Source organism: Rhinatrema bivittatum, chromosome 4, assembly GCF_901001135.1.
Source record: "Rhinatrema bivittatum chromosome 4, aRhiBiv1.1, whole genome shotgun sequence".
NCBI lineage: Eukaryota > Metazoa > Chordata > Amphibia > Gymnophiona > Rhinatrematidae > Rhinatrema > Rhinatrema bivittatum.
The window spans coordinates 241,046,873-241,064,556 of record NC_042618.1 but is presented as its reverse complement, the minus strand read 5'-3'; the positions used below and the strand labels follow the sequence as shown (position 1 = coordinate 241,064,556).

Here is a 17,684-nt window from a genome sequence, read left to right as displayed (position 1 = left end):
CCGGATCGGGTGATGGCGCGCCAGCAGCCCACTGGCACGCGCAGCAGGCGTAAATCTGGCAACAAAGGTAGGGAGGGGGTGGGTTAGGTAGGGGAAGGAAGGGGACGGGTGAAGGAAAGTTCCCTCCGAGGCCGCTCCGATTTCGGAGCGGCCTCGGAGGGAACAGGCAACGCGCACCGGGCTCGGCGCGCGCAGGTTGCACAAATGTGCACCCCCCTTGCGCGCGCCGACCCCGGCGTATCTTATAAAATCCAGCGTACTTTTGTTCGTGCCTGGTGCGCGAACAAAAGTATGCCCTCGTGCAAATTAATAAAATCTACCCCACAGTGAGTGCCTCCACTCCAGTACTGCCACATGAATATCTAAAACGTTTTTGCTTGCTGCCAGCCCCTTCCCCAGCCTGCAGGTGCACTCACCCTCTCCCTTTCCCATTCCCATACTCACTCCAGGAGACTCACTGTTTCCACAGCCAGCTAACCCTTTCAGGAGGAAAGCCCAGCCTATGGGAGCCTGCCCAACACTGCATAAGCACTTCCTCTTGGCTCACTCCATTTCTTTTTGTGACGGTAGCTTGCCTCCACTTCTCCATATCCCCTACCACCATTCCAGTATATTCCTACTGGCTGAGTGCTATAGAGTCTTCTGCTTTTAGAGTTCCTCAGACTCTGCCCTGTCTACCGACTGTAAAAGCAGGGATGGGAGGCGAGACCAGACTAATCTATGCTGCTCCTCCAGGGCTTAAAAAGAAAAATGAAGCCCTGGCTGGGACTGGAGAGAGCCACAGGAACCACCAGCACAGCTCCAGAATCCTGCTTTCCCACATGGAACCAATATAACCAGGGCTGGTGCAAGAGTATTACATGTCATAGGTAAACCTTACAGCCTTGTACCCCCCAGCCTCTCTCTCCCCACACACAATAGAAAATTATGCATTTATAACAGTTTCTACATTAAAAAGGCCATTCAAAGTATAGTCTTATGAGGTTAAAATATCACTTAACAGCATGTACCTTATATTTACATACACTGCTGTGCTGCCAACTAGAAAACCCTGCATATTGCATTAAACTTATTGCAACACGGGTATGGGTTCAGATCTCAGAAAGCCTTGGATATACTGAATTACAATTTAAATGTAGTAAAACTCCAATGCCACTACAGCAGTAGCAGCTGGCATTCAAACAGTGACAACCTTACCTATGAAAAGAAACACACAAATATTACACTAGGCCCTAAAGCGCAGTTGCTTACCTGTAATAGGTGTTCTCCTAGGACAGCAGCATATTAGTCCTCACATGTGAGTGACATCATCCGATGGAGCCCAGCACAGAAAACGTTTGTCAGAGTTTCTAGAAGCTTTGACCAGCACACTGAGCACGCCCAGCATACTGCTATCAGAGTGTTGTGAGGTCACCCTTCAGTCTTGTAATATAGGTGAAAAAAATACGAGTGAAAAATAAAAACAACTAACCGAAAGGAGACTCCAACGCCGTGGGGTGGCAGGTGGGATTCCTGAGGACTAACATCCTGCTGAGCTAGGAGAACTGTTACAGGTAAGCAACTGCGCTCTCTCCTAGGACAAGCAGGATGGTAGTCCTCACATGTGAGTGAGTACCAAGCTCTAGACTGTCCGAAGGAACAGAGAAGACCAACAACGATCAAACAAGGTGCTAAGGGCACAACAACAACTGTGATGCTGTAGGTCAGCTGAGGACATTCTGATTCCCACAGAGCACGGAAGGAAAAGTTGGGTTCAGGGCAGGAACAGGTTGCAGAGGACAGATTGACCAAAGGCACTGTCCTGATGTCCGTCCTTGTCCAAACAGTAATGAGCCATAAACATGTGAAGAGAACTCCAGGTTGCGGCCAGGGAAATCTCGGCAACGGGGACTGTGCACCATGGCCCGCACAGAGTGAGCCTTTACTCTGCCAGCGAGTGAGAGGCCTGCCTGCTGATAGCAAAAGGCAATGCAATCTGCCAACCAGTTTGACAGGGTCTGCTTATCCACCACCCTTCCCAGTCTGTTGAGATCAAAAGAGACGAAGAGTTGGGTGGACTGTCTGTGGCTTGCTGTACAATCCAAAAAGAAAGCTAAGGCCCTTTTGCAGTCCAAGGTATGAAGGGCCTGCTTCCCCGAGTAGGCCTAGGGAAGAAGGTGGGTAATACGATGGACTGATTAAAGTGGAAATCTGATACCACCTTGGGCGGAAACTTCAGATGCGTACACAACACTACACGATCATGGAAGAACTTCTTGTACGGTGGGTAGGTCACCAGAGATTGAAGCTCACTGACCCTACGAGCTGAAGTAATTCCTACGAGAAACAAAAAAAACTTTCCACATAAGGAACTTCAGGTCGCAAGACTGCAGCGGCTCAAAAGGGGGGAGGTTGCATGAGCCATGCCAGGACAACGTTGAGATCCCAGGCTACGACAGGAGGCCGAAGAGGAGGCTTCAGCTGGAGGAGGGCCCGCATGAACCAGACTACTAGAGGTTGCACGGAAATCGGCATACCAGCGACACCCCAATGGCACGCACTGACAGCACACAGGTGGCCCTGACTGAGCTGGTTTAAAGCCCAGACTCGGAGAGGTGCCACAAGTAGGGAGGGTAATACAAACACAGAGGGCTAACACTCAATCGGTTCTCAAAAATCAGTAGTTTAAACTAAACCATCAGAGAACCATACATATTTTATCCCAAGACAATAAAATATGAACATACAAAAATGTTTATTTAAAGATAACAACACCTATCTAGACATTAAAATACTAGCTTAATCATTCATACAATCATTCATTCATTAAAAACAAGAACAGTGCATCGGAAAGGTGGACCTCACATTAACAATGTATATTTTCACAACAATATGTATATCTATATTATTTTAAATCTTTATAATAATCTTGTTCTTGAATCAACTACACCAACAAGCACAATTGTGTGATTATATTATAAATACACTCAGAAGAAAATTTTTCTGTACATTTCTTTCCAGAAAAACGCTCCATTAAAGACAACAAATTCAGACGGGTTGAAAGAGATTATACGGGGGGATATGTGTATCCTTGGATGAATGCCAATAGGAAATTGAATGTTAAGAAATGTGGTGATTTTTCATCTTCTGATGATTCAGCGGATATTACTGGTGAGGGAATAACAAAAAGTAGGAAGGATGCAAGACATGTGGGGTTTCAGGAGCCTATTGATGATAATGTTGATGCACATCCATCGTCTTTTTTAGGGTCCCGGTCTCGAGGCAACAAAAGTCAAAGGGACTCACGTTCACAAAAGTTTTCCCGAACACAGACGAATTACAATTTACGTCGTTGATTTCTGACTGTGTTAGTGGGGTTTTTCAAGGGGAGTCTTTTCATCAGCAGAGTGACCAGATTGCAGTATTTAACTTGTCTTCTAAACCTTTATCTAAATCTATGGTGGAAGTGTTGTACAAGGGTTTTACCTTTGTTCCTTTCTCTAGATACGACGCTTTTCAGACTTGCAATGAATTGCAAAAATGTTTTCAGAGGTTGCACATAAGGGAATTTATTGGTCCTGGAGAATTTATTCAAGAAAAGAATGCTCTTTATAAACCATCTCGTTGGTCTCCGCCTATTCCCCCCCTAGCCCTATGTTACAGGCTTTCCAAATCCTGGTTTTGAGTGATTTGGAGCAGTTAGACAAATTACAGGAGATTCCATCTTATAATTTGTCTAAGGAGGAGTGGGCTGCCATGAAAGAACTGTGTGAGGATCGATCTATGAGGATAGTAGCAGCAGATAAAGGTGGTGGAATTGTAGTATGACCGTGAAGTTTTGAGACACTTAGAGGACAATCAATTTTATGTGGAATTAGATTCTAATCCCACCCTTGATACCCATACAAAGGTCAATAACATCTTACAGGCAGCTTATAAGGACAAGGTGATTACCAGTAAAGAGTATAACTTTATCGGTAGCATTTCCTTCTACTCCTCATTTTTTCATTTTGCCTAAAATTCATAAGTCATTAACCTCACCTCCTGGTAGACCTATAGTGTCGGGGATTGGGTCTGTATTAGAACCCCTAGCCAAATATCTTGATAAAATCTTACAACCTAGAGCATTACTTATTCCATCTTACATTAGGGATTCTATTGATTTTATTAATCAACTGTCTGCTTTACCAGATGTAGAGAAAGATTGGGTTTTGGTCACGGCAGATATTATTGCCCTTTACACTAATGTTCCTCAATCCGCTGCCCTTACAATTATTAGAGATGAGCTCAGCAACATGAATTTTTCTGAGAAGAAATTTCAGTTTTTAATGTCTATAGCTGAAATCACATTAACTAGTAGTTGCTTTTCCTATAAATCTCAGTACTTCTTACAAATCAAGGGCATACCCATGGGCTCTCCCATAGCCCCCACCTTGGCTTGTCTGTACTTGGCATGTTTTGAACAACGGGTTGTTTATTCCTCTATTTGGTTCAAACAAGTACTTTGGTGGGGCAGGTACATTAATGATATTTTTTTGGTCTGGCAAGGTGAGATGGAACATCTTAAATTGTTCCTTCATGAGATTAATAATGGAGATCCATATTTAAAGTTTATGGTTACCATAAATTTGAAAACAGTGTCCTTTTTGGATGTGAAAATATTTCTCCATAATAACAGCATCATGACCACTATATAATGAAAACCTACAGACAAAAATACATTACTGCATTACCAGAGTTTCCATCCCTGGTTGTTAAAGAACAACATTCCTGTAGGACAGTTTCTTAGGTATAGGAGGTTATGCTTTACTGTAGATGATTTTAAGGTACAAGCCCAGGCTTTGAGTGAAAGATTTAGTGCACGGGGTTATTCTAAATCGGTTATTAGGAAGGCATATAAGCGAGCGTTGTTTGCTAACAGAGACAATTTGTTGATCAAGTCCCAGAATGATTTGCACTATACCATATTCAACAAAATCTTGTAAAATTAAAGATTTGATAAGGAAATATTGGCATGTTCTTACTCCTTTAAAAATATTTTCTGATGCCCCAATTTTTGCTATTAAGAAACATAAAAATTTGTGGGATAACTAATCAACGTTCAGTAAAGGATGAGGATGAAGGGTTTGAGCATGGTCAGGTTGCTTGTGGCTCCTGTTCAATTTGTCCACATGTTTTGCCTTTGCAGGTATTCCATCATTCCAATTTAAGTCAACCTTATGTAATTCCACGACTATTTACTTGTGAATCAATGGGAGTTGTGTATGCGGTGATTTGTCCGTGCAAGTATATCTACATAGGACAGACGACCAGGGCTATTCGGGTTCATATTATGGAACATAAAAGCAGAATTTGATCCATTGTAGAGCATGCACCATTGGTGCAGCATTGGACAGAGAAACAACATTCTTTAGAGGATTTAAAATTCTTTGTAATAAAAAAGGTAAAGATAGAATCTGGAGGGGATCTGTCCTCTGTTTTGAGACGGGTCGAGCAAAGGTTTAATTTTAATTGGAATACGAGCTCCCCATTTGGTTTGAATGGTCCAATTGAATGGGCTGTGTTTCTTTGATAATTCTCAAGTACTTGGCGTTTCAAGATGTTTGGTGAATCTTCCTCTTTAAGAGATTTGCTAAGTTTGTTGATCGTTAGGGTAATTGATTACATCCTTGTGGTCCGGAGCCAATATAAGGAAGTTCAGGTATCCTTGAATTTCAGAAGCTGTTGATGTTTTCATCATTTCCGGTCTTTTGAAGGTATGTGGCATTACTACGTTTGTTCAGGTATGTGTGCTGTTCCTTTTTAGCTTTATAATTCTTTGAAACAGCTTTTGAATTCATCTTTTCAGGTTACTGTTTGTGTTACCGGTTAAAATGTTAAAATGCTTGCAACAAAAGAATTCTGAAGAAGAGTTAAGTATGTTTTGAATTTGGGAAACTTGTACTTGTATTTGAAGCATTTTCAGCATTTCAGTACACGATGCTGTTGAAAGGGTAAGGGCCTATTATGGCTTTTTGAAACGGGGTTTTCGTGGGAGGTTTCTTAGTCACAATTATTAAGATGTCTGTTATTTTTAGCTTAATTTGGTGATAGTGGAATGCGGCAAGGAGTTCTCCCTGAGGAAGCCCGGTGTTTGGGTGAAACAAAGATCTTTGTCGGGGAATAGCTGAGAGCACGGCAGTGAATAGCTGCGAGTACGGTGTCAAGACAGTGCATTATTATTAGTTGTCTTTAATGGAGCGTTTTTCTGGAAAGAAATGTACAGAAAAATTTTCTTCTGAGTGTATTTATAATATAATCACACAATTGTGCTTGTTGGTGTAGTTGATTCAAGAACAAGATTATTATAAATATTTAAAATAATATAGATATCCATATTCTTGTGAAAATATACATTGTTAATGTGAGGTCCACCTTTCTGATGCACTGTTCTTGTTTTTAATGAATGAATGATTGTATGAATGATTAGCTAGTATTTTAATGTCTAGATAGGTGTTGGGTTATCTTTAAATAAACATTTTTGTATGTTTATATTTTATTGTCTTGGGATAAAATATGTATGGTTCTCTGATGGTTTAGTTTAAACAAGTAGGGAGGAGGCAGGAGAAGGGATCCAAGCCATGCCCTGTACACCAGATGGAAAATCTTTTCCACTTCAAGCTGTAGGACTTTCTGGTGGAGGGTTTTCAGGATGCCACCAGGACCTGGGAGACGCAGTCTAAGAGTGCCAAAGGCTGAAGAACTATGTGCTCAACATCCAAGCTGTTAGGGCCAACGCTTGGAGGTTTGGATGGCGCAGGGTGCCCTGATTCTGAGAGATGAGATCTGGCCACATCAAGTCTTATTCCTTGCAGAAGTAGGAACCAGACTTGAAGTGGCCAGAAGGGCGCCACCAGGATCAAGGTCCTGCCATTTTGTTGAAGCTTCAGCAACGTCTTCAGCAGGAGTAGTAGAGCAGGGGGTTTGCATATAGCAGGCCTCTCCCCCAGTGGAGGGAGAAGGCATCGCAGGGCAGATGTCTGTCCCCCAATACCAGGGAGCAGAACTTGTTTGCCTTGACGTTGAGAGGGGAGGTGAAGAGGTCCACATCCGGCGTGCCCCAGTGGCGAAACAGCTCAGCTGCCACTCCTGGGTGGAGGGACCACTCGTGAGGATGAAAGGAGCAGCTTAAGCGATCTGCCAGGACATTCAGACGACCCGGCAGGTATGTGGCACGCAGACACATCCCCTGCGAGAAGGCCCAAGGTCACATCTGCACCGCATTGAGGCACAGCAGGAATTAACCTGTGCCTCCCTGCTTGTTGATGTACCACATCGCAACTTGCTTGTATGTCCGAATTAGGACTTCCTTGGATGACAACTGGTCCCTGAATACCCATAAGGCGTACCGGATTGCCAGAAGCTCCAGAATGTTTATCTGACAGCAGGCTTCGGAGGCAGTCCAGAGACCCTGCATGTGGATACCGTTCACATGAGCTCCCCAGCCCTGAGGGGAAGCATCGGTGGTGAGAAATGCTTGGGGTGGAAAAATTTGGAAGGGAAGTCCTTTTTCCAAGTTGGAAAGATCTTCCCACCAGGATAGGGACACTTCCAGAGGGTCTGTGATTGCAACAGGAGCTTCAAGATCCTGGGAAGCCTGTCGCTACTGAGACCACAAGGTCCACTGGGCCCTCCTTATGCAGAGGCGAACCAAAGGGGGTCACATGGACAAAGGCCACCATCTGGCTCAGCAGGCGGAGCAGAAGGCAGGTTGGTACCCTCCGTTTGTTACGGATAAGAGTAGCCAGCAAGGCAAGGGTGATCACTCGGTCCCTGGGCAAAAAAGCTTTTGCCTGTGCTGTGTCCAGTCTGGAGCCTATGAAGTCCAGCTGATGAGACGGGCAGAGATGAGACTTGGAAAGTTGATAACAAACCTCAATGCCCTCAATGTCTGCACCGTCGGGGCCAGAGCACGCAAAGCTCCTGAGCGGGAGTCACTCTTGAGCAACCAGTCGTCCAAGTAGGGAAACAAGTGCACAGAGAGATGCCTGAGGTAGGCAGCCACCACGGGAGGCATTTGGTAAAAACACGGGGGGGGGGGGGGGGGGGGGGGGCGCCAATGCCAGCCTGAAGGGCAGCACTTTGTACTCATAATGTGCCTTTCCCACCATGAAGCAGAGGTACTTCCGCTGGCTGGGGAAGATAGCAATGTGCGCATAAGCCTCCTTGAGATCGAGGGAGCAAAACTAGTCCTCCAAGGAGTGGGAGCAGTGTGCCCAGAGAAACCATCTTAAACTTTTCTCTTACGAGAAACTTGTTCAACGCCCGGAGGTCGAGAACAGGGCGCATATCATCATTCTTTTTCCAATAGTTATACAAATAATAACCTAAAACCAAGGGGGGTCATTTTCAAAAGGATTCACATGTGTAAATGTAACTACTATTATAGCAATGTTCAAAAATCATTTACTTATGTAAAATACACTTACATGGGTAAATCCTATGGATAAGTCAATGGCATATTTTGTAGCAATTTTCAAAAACCCACTTACACGGGTAAAATGCATGTACATGTATAAATCCCCTTTTTTAAGCTGGTAAATGCTTTTGAAAGGTAGGCCCTATGTAAATAAAATTATAATAAAACAAATAACTGATAAATCTAACAGCCCTATTAAAGTTTTATCCGGCGTGATTAATTAGAATAAAGTGAAGTCTCATCTATAGCTACTTTTCATTTCAAGCTGTTCAAAATTATCATCTTCGATTGCTTAAAAAAAAAATGCCATGTTTCTGAGAGCAGCTGGCAGCAGATTCCACTTTGTGAAAGTTATTACTGACAAAGATCATTCCCTGGTCCTTACTTTTAAAATAAATTAAATGGAAGACACCTTGTAGCGTACCTCCTGGCTTCAAATGCAAAGATCTTGCTAAAACATAGCAATTTTAGCCGCCAGATCTATGCCTTTTAAAGAGCAGAACACGAACGACAGAACTTTAAATTCTATCTGTGCAGTTATTGGGAGCCAATGGAATGCAAACACTAGAGACTCGCTTCCAGTCTACTCCCAGCGATTAAAAAAAAAAAACTCTTGCCGCAGAATTTTGTAAATCCTGTAGTTGTGTTAGAAATGTCTTTGGAAGGCCCATATATATTGCATCCAGGTGAGATAACACAAAAGCTTGTACCACTAATCTTACGATTGTGAAAAAGGTCTGAATTGTTCAAACAAGAAAACCCTTTTTAGTAACCACCTGAATTTGGTTTTCCAAATTGCGCTTAGAATTCTTACTTCTGTGGAAAGCTTAGTTTTCATATTTCTAAAATTCAGCTTGAAATATTTCTCGGGAAAAGGAAGTGCCGCAACCCACAAAATGTGTTTTATCTACCTTCACCTTTCAAAGAGTATTAGACATTTATAACAAAACAGTATCAAAAAGCTTTTTCAAAGTCTCAATAGATCGTTCCTAGGAATCCTACTATGGAACTAGTACCTGAAAATCATCTGCATAAAATGTATACCTTCACTCCCTGGTCCCTTATAAATGGCACTCAGGGAGAACGGCAGTAAGGGTGAACCCTGTGGTACTCCTATGGTCAGTGGCCATGACTGGTATACATTATCATTAAACTCTACTCACTGGGTGATATTTGTCAAAAAAAGACAATGCACTGCAGCTGTATAACCCCTATACTCAGCTCTTTCAATCATGTACAAAGTTGGGAACAGCTAATTATATTAAAGGCCGCTGACAGATGCAAGATGCAGAGATAGTGGAAAGCACCAGGCGGGTCTAGGAAGCCACCTAGGGCACCCATGGTTCTAGAGGCAGCAGCATCTCCTTCCCCAGTGTGAGCATGAAGAAGATACTGTTGCCGGAAGGAGCAGGCTGCAATTTGGGCCCACTCGGTGAAAAGAAGGTGGTCCCAGAACAGCATTGGCCATGGGGGCTGAGAACAGCAGGAGGCAGAGCAGCATCGGCCATGCAGCCCAAAAGTCGGAGGCCCCAGAGCTGCATCAGCCGAGAAAAGGAAGAGAGGGAGCAGTATTTGTGTTGCGGGCAAAAGGAGGAGGGGCCTAGGAAGCGCAGTCGTCCCACACTGCAGAACAAAAATCGGAAGGCAAAGCATTTTGGGCCTCTGCACCTGAAGGAGGAGTCATCTTGTCTCCCGGGGTGCCAAAGGAAGAAGCTGTTGCTGCCCCTTTGCTTATAGAGAGGGAGTTAGTGAAATGAAAGTGTGTGTGTATGTGTGTGAGATTAAGCATGTGGGAGAGAGCAGGAGAATATATATGCGTGTGGGAGAGAGAGAGAGATTGAGCATGTGGGAGAGAGTGAGAGTGTGTACAATAATTCTTCCCCACCCCCCCTCCCACTAATCCATGACAATCTCAGTGTACCTGGAAATCAAAAGTTCCCAGGTATGGAGAGTGGGCGATTTTTAAAATCCTTATTAGTTTTAATTATTGAGTGTTATTTAATGTGTCTACTGTTTTGAAATATTTTATTGGTGTTTGGAAAATAAAAAGATAATTTAATCAACGCTGTTAAATTCTTGGATATTATTGTATTTATCAGCTGTTTTAAAATATGTATTCTTTTTATTGGTATGGTTTCACTATTATGACTTATATTTCTTGATTTATGAGGAATTATAATTTTTCTATTTCTCCAATGTTGCACTACATACAGTCTGTCTTGTTGCAGTTAACAGTTCAGCTTTTGTCTGCAAATTTTTATTTATACTTTATGGTCTCTGTTCTGTTTTTCGTGCATATCTGTCTGTGTTTTGCTAGCATCTAGCTTCTGTGAAGGGATTATAGCTTGGCTTGTTCCATTTTACTATAAATCAAGGTTTTGTTAACAATTAAGCATGCATTAAAATGGATTGTGTCATTATAGTAAAACGGCAGAGGCAAGACACTTTTAGATAAATTAATGATAGGAGGAATTGCAAAAGTGCCATTACGAGTCTCCAATTGAAGAGGAGGAATATTTAGAGACTGACCAGGAAAAACTGGATTTGCTTAACAAATATTTCTGTTTGGTGTTCACTGTGGAAGGGCCAGGAGCAGGACCACATAAAACAAACATAAATAGGACTGGAAGCGAGTTAACACTCAAATTTTTAGGAAAAATTTTCAATCCCATTGCTTTATCTACTTAAAGTACAAAGTAGATAAAGCAATGGGATCAGATAGAATACATCTGAGGGTATTAAAGGAACTTAAGAGTTGTTCTGGCAGCTCTGTTGACTGACCTTTTCAATGCTTCTTTAGAGCTGGGAGTAGTTCCTGAGGATTACAGACAAGCAGATGTGGTTCCTAGTCACAAAAATGGAAAGTAGGAAGCTGGGAACTACAGACCGGTTAGTCTGACTTCTGAGGTAAGCAAATTCATGAACTGCTGCTAAAACAGAGGACAATGCAGTTTCTGGAATCCACCGGATTACAAGATCCAAAGCAACATGGTTTTATCAGAGATAAGTCTTGTCAGATAAATTTTGACAAGAGTGTTGGATTGGGGAGAGCATTAGTGTACTTGGCTTTCAGTAAGGCTTTTGCCACAGTTCCGCATAGATGACTTATAAATTAACTGAGTGTCCCTGGTAGGTCCTAAAGCGACTGACTGGATTAGAAACTGGTTGAGTGGGAGGCAACAAAGGGTAGGGGTAAATGGAGCTCACTTCAAGGAGAGGGGTGTAACTAACAGTGCACCACAAGGTTCAGTTCTTGGACTGGTTGTTAGGAACGCCGGTCACGGCGGCCCGCGGTCAGGTGTCATGGCCGCCGGCTGTGGCGGGCCGCGACCAGGGTCGGGCCGGCGGCCACAGCATCAATAAAACTCACCTGAAGCATCAGGAGTATCGCAGGCTCCTGCTGTGGCAGGCAGCCTTCTTCTTCAACTTCCTCGCGGCCACGGCCGCTGCCAAGCCCGGCCGCATGGTTCTTGGCCGGCCCGGCTCCTCCCCCTCAGCCTGCTAGGAGCCACGCGCACGGCTGTTGAGAGAATTTAAAGGAGCCATGACAGGAAATTGTCATGGCTCCTCCTGGAACTCCTCCCTCCAGTTCCTGTATTTAAGGCAAGGTCTGATACTCAGACCTTGCCTTGGTATCGAGGCTCTGTGCTCTGTTCCTGTGTTCCCTGCTCCTGGATCCGCTCTTCATCCTGCTCTGCCTCTTCTCCCCGTTGGATTGACTCTTGGGCTCCTGACCTTCGGACCAGTGGTGGTGATTCTCTGGTATTGACCTGGACTGGCGTTGGACCCTTCTCTGTTGTTACTCCTGGATTGGCTTCGGACCATTCTCCCGACCTCTCTCTGGACTTTGACCCTTGGACCGGCTCTCGACTCCTCTCTGGACTTCGACCCTTGGACCGGCTCGGGATTATTCTTCGCCATATACTCCCTGACTACTCACGACCAGCTGGAGGCACCAGCCGTCTAGAACTCACGACCTGCAGGAGGCGTCTGCATCCAGACTATCTTCAATCTTCAGGGAGTCTCCTAAGTCCCAGCTGCCATGTCCCTACGGGCCCCTACTGGGGGGGGGGGGGGGGAATCACGAGCTTCCAGGGTGAAGCCTTCATCCAAACATCTTCATCAGCAGGCCTTGCCATCCGACGGTAGAGACCGAAAAGGGTTGACCTCCTTTTTGGTAGCGCTGACTCTACCTCAGAACAAGGGTCCACGTTCTAATTCATAACACTGGTAGACAGGGCTATTAAGGCTCGGCAAGCAGATATTGCCTAGAAGAAGGATGCATACCTGGAGAGGCAAGGCTGAGGCACAAGACGTTGGACAAGAGCCAGGAGCACAGGAACTATACAGAACAGGAATACAAACAGGATCAGCAGCCAGAGGGATAGCACTTCCACAGAGAAAATGCTGAATAGTTTGGTTGGACCAGCACTGTGTGCCTTCTATGTTGGTGTCAATTTGAGGCACACATAGTTTTGGTCCAATCAGACTGCTGCAGAGGTGTGTCTAGCTCTCCATAGTAAAGAAAATAAAAATACTAGGACTCCTTGGCAAACCAGCATCCTCTGTAGCTCTGTGGTACATACTTGAAACTCCCAGGGCCATGGGTTCAAATCCCATCAACCCTGTCACCAGTTCTTTCCAACATTTTCGTGAGTGACGTTGGGGAAAGACTTGCCTTTTTTTTGCAGATGATAGCAAAATCTGCAACAGGATAAACAGCCAGGAAGATGTGGAAAACAAGAGGAGGGATTTATCATAGCTTGAGGAATGGTCTGGAGCCTGGTAGCTAAGATTTAATGCTAAAAAAACCGCAGAGTCATGCATTTGGGCTGCAAAAACCCAAGGAAGCAGTATGGTTTAGGGGTAAAATTCTTCTAAGCATGAAAAAATGACATCTGGGGCTGATTGTATCTGATGATCTTAAGCTGCCCAAACAGGTTGATAAGTTGATGGCAAAAGCCAGAAAGCTGTTTAGCTGTATAGGGAGAGGAACGGTCAGCAGAAAAAAAAGGAGGTGATATTGTCCCTGTATAAGTCCCTAGTGAGATCTCATTTGGAATACTGTGCATAGGTCTAGAGCGTGCATAGATAGATACCAGGCTTACAATAACTTGAGAGTGAGCATTTTCCATCTCTGGCCCAATTATTTGGAATTCTATACCATCTTTAATGAGAGCACTATGTAATACAAAAGCATTTAAGAAAGCCTTAAAGAATCATTTATTTAAAGAGGCGTTTAAATATTTTATATAACTTATAGTCTGTCATTTATTTTAATTGTTTTATTTCTCATAATTTTATTTTAGATATGTAATTTTAATCTATTGTATTTTTTATTTTACTTATACTTGTATATTTGTAAACTGCCCCCAACTTTGGAGGGCGCTGTCAACAAATTCTTCTAAATAAACTCTTAAAAAAGATATAAACCAGTTGGAGTCAGTATAGAGGGTGACTTAAAATGGTTAGTGATATTTGTTCTAAAGCGTATGGGTCAAAGATTTAAACATATATACTGTAGAAAAAAGCCAGGATGGGGAAGATATGACAGAGAGCTTTAAATATTTCCATACTTTCCATGCACAGAAGGTGGGCCTCTTTCAAAAGGAAATGAGGCTCTAGAACGAGGGGTCATGGGATAAGGGTGAAAGGTGATAAACTCGAAAGAAACCTAAAGAAATAATTGTGTACAGAGAAGTGGAACAGCCTCCCTGTGGACGTGGTTGAGACAAAGACATCTGAATTTACAAAAGCATGGGATAAACACAACTCTGAGGGAATGGTACGGATTGAAAAGCTGAATAGTTGGTGTGGATGGGTAGGATGGGTAGGCTAGATAGGCCATATAGTCTTTTTTCTGCCATCATGTTTCTATATAATGGAGTGGGCTTTTTAATTCCACTTTCAATTGTGTCAACTCCTTTACCATTACAGACATCTGGAGTCACATAGGATATGCTTTAAGCCTCAGATGGTCTGCCTTAGGACTACAACACCACAGTTGTTACACTGAATAATAGATCTAGGTGATTTTTCAGCTGGAAACTTAGACACCTAAGTTTGACTGACAATTGTTCTTTAGGTGGAAAACATTTGGCTGCTTAGGTGAGGTGTTTAGTCTCTTTTAAAAAGTGAACCCACCCCAATATATATATATATTTTTTATTCAGAAAATAATATATCTATTTTGGTTTACATTTAAAACAATTTTCTTGCAGGTTTCAACTCCAAGGTTCACTTTCTTTATTTGCTCAGAGATCAAAGGGCAAATAAAACATAAGAGTTCCCACGTATCATGACTACTCCCCAAATTGCTGAAATACCGCCAGATACCCTTTACGCCCTGGCTGCATTTATCGCCAAAGCATATAAACAGCATCACAAAACATTTTATTATAATGGATACAAAATGTGAAAAACTCATTAGTAAATCTGAGCCTACTATAATGTCTAAATTCCAATAGGTTTTGAAAGCTTAAGCAATCCTATTTTCACACTCACACACACACACACACACACCCCACCCCTCCAAAATGGATTGAACCGTACAGCAAGGCAGCAGATAATGATAAATATTAGAGACTACAAAAAAATGAACATTTTTCAATAGATATGCCTAACTCACCCTGCCAATAGAACTGCTGAACTGTTACCTATCCCAGGACATGATGACACTGTGTCCTCTCCCAGAAACTCAAGGACTGTGTCAAGCTATTCAGAAATGCTGATACTTCAAGGATGACTGCATGCTAATCCAGAGACAAACTCGCCCCCCCCCCCCCCCAGCAAATTTGAAGGACGAAGAAACTCTGGCCAGGACAAGAACTAAAACTATTGCTTTGCATTTACAAAGTCTTTCACTCAGTAACTAATAGAGGCATCCATGCCAGACGTCTGTCAGCATGATAATCCATCAGCAGGTGGTTAATAGCAGCTATTGCAAACATTAAAGGGCACTTTAGTGCTCACTCTGAGAGCTGGGGTGGATTGGAGAATTACAGCCTGACAACTGGGTCTTAGTGGCAATGCTGGCACCAACAGTCACTGTTCTTACTTTCTTACAACACACTTAAAAGCACAAATTCATATTTTTTTAAATATTAATTGGATGCAAAAATAATGATTACATTTTACATACCAACAGCATACACATCATGGTAGAAGATGAATTCACACAGTTGCAGACAATGCATTCTAAGTTTGAACATGGGAGAAAGTGTCTTGCCCAAGGTCACACAGGGAGAGGGTAGACAGAGGAGTGGATTTGGGTCTCTGCACTCCAACCAGGGCCAGCCCTGTTTTCAGCTCCAGCTCCCTGTGGAATTTAAGGCCAAAAGCAGTTCCCTGGCTATTTCCACTTTGAAAAAAGCAGAAAGTCTTATCTTAAAGGGCAACTGCAAGTCTGATGGACACAAACCTCAACACAAGTCAGAGAAATCTAGCAGAAAGGGTAGAAGTGAGTGCAGGAATCCCCCTGCTGTTTCTGAAACAATGAAAACAAGAAAAAAGCCAAAGCACCAGACACTTTAAAAAACTGCACCTAAGAATGTAGCAGTGGACCTCCCCAGTCATTTTGGACACGCGTCCATAACCCCCGATGCAAAACAGGGGTGAGCGTGTTCAAAACGCACATTCAACAGAGCATGTAGCTAATAGCACTCATCATATATAAATTCATGTTGATGAGGCTATTAGTAACTTCCCTCGACGCAAATAAAAATGTGCACCTAACACACACATTTTTACCCTCAAAAATGAATGCCTGCCCCAGAGGAGGCGTTAATTCTTGAGGAGCCCAAAAAGTTTACAGAAAAGCAGAAAATATTGCTTTTCTGTAGTTCCTCCAACTTAATTTCGTGACGATATTAAGTCAGAGAAACCAAAAAAGGAGAACCCTAAAAAAAATAAATAAATAAAAAATAAATTTTTACATTAAAAAAAAAAAGTCTGGTGGCAGTCAGGTCAGGAAAAGGGATAATTAATGAGCGTCTGTTTTCTTAACCCACTGATAGCCACCTCTCCTGGGCGCCCAATGCAGAGGAGGCGCTAGGAATGCAAAGGTTTCCCTAGCACCTCCTTTTTACTGCGGCAGCCAATTTAAATATTAAATAAGGCACCCGGGAGAAGTGGGTCGGTGCGCATTAAGAGAGTGGGTGCTCAATGATGAGCGCCCGTTTAATGCACTCAGATATTGCAAGAGCCAGAATGTGACAGAAACCAAGAACTCAAAAACTACCACAAGCATCCTTGGAACTCCCTCTCACACACACACACACACACATTTTCTCTCTCACACACATGCACAACCTCTCCCTATTACTCATATATGCTCTCTCTCACACACATCTGTCTTCTGGCTGGCCCAAGACTGCTGCTGCCTTCCTCCTCTTCCAGAACTCTTGCAGGGTGTTACAGCCCCATCCTTCCTCCTCTGGCCCAAAGCTGCTGCTGCTGCCGCCTCTCTCCTCTTCACGACAGTCATATTGTCTCTCTCCCCTCTTGGACCAGGCCCATACAGCTCGATTACTTCAGCCATCCTCTTGCCCCCTTGGAGGATCCAAGTTCTCTTGCCACCACAGCCTCGCTGTCCCTGACAAGGGCCTATCCCTGCAGCTCTCAGCCTCTCTATTGGCTGTGCAGTGGTGGCGCAGAACAAGGAAGTTAAAAAAAAAATTGATGAAAGAGTTTGTGTTTGTATCTGCTTCACTTGGTGGGTATAACTGTTTGCAGTGCTCCTCGGAGGATGGCTCTAATCTAGCAGCTGTGGCCAGATGACCCAATCCTCAGTCTCTGGCACCCTGTTGGCTCTGCTCTGCTACCACTACCTTCCTCCCCCTCTCCACGAGCTGCCATCCCATGCAACTCCATGATATGCACACCCGGTAGCACTGGGCCTGTCCTGAGTTGCTGCAGGAAACTGGGGGCTACATCTGCCGTTTATAATATCTGCTACTAAAGGTCACACCTCCTGTTCTTCAAACATCCCTTTCCCTGATGCCACTCTTTAGATGTTCATTCTATATTTCAGTGCAATGCTGGCATAAGATTCCACTAATAATCAGCACAGTAGTGCCTCAGTTTATTGAAGATTCACAGTGTGTAGAGAAAGGCAAAATTTCAACAACTAATCTAATTTCAGGAAGGAAATATAAGTCCGAATCAAAAAAAAAAAAAAGATCTTGATACTGTAAAAACAATTTATTAGAACCACAGGTTTAAGGGCCAGCTTGACTTGATTATGGTC

At 43.4% G+C, this 17,684-nt stretch overlaps 1 protein-coding gene across 6 annotated transcripts in view; it reads right to left on the bottom strand.

Annotated features, from left to right (window-relative positions):
- The window catches only part of TEAD4 (TEA domain transcription factor 4), a 269,267-nt gene that overhangs the window by 181,385 nt on the left and 70,198 nt on the right, over positions 1-17,684 (bottom strand). Inside the window, exon 1 of one of the 6 annotated variants that reach the window (XM_029599974.1) lies at positions 15,066-15,128. The exons of the other annotated variants lie outside the window; for them this stretch is intronic. The gene's annotated coding sequence lies outside the window, so the exon portion shown is untranslated. Of the gene's footprint in view, positions 1-15,065; positions 15,129-17,684 lie in introns of those variants that run through there. 6 annotated transcript variants of the gene reach the window in all.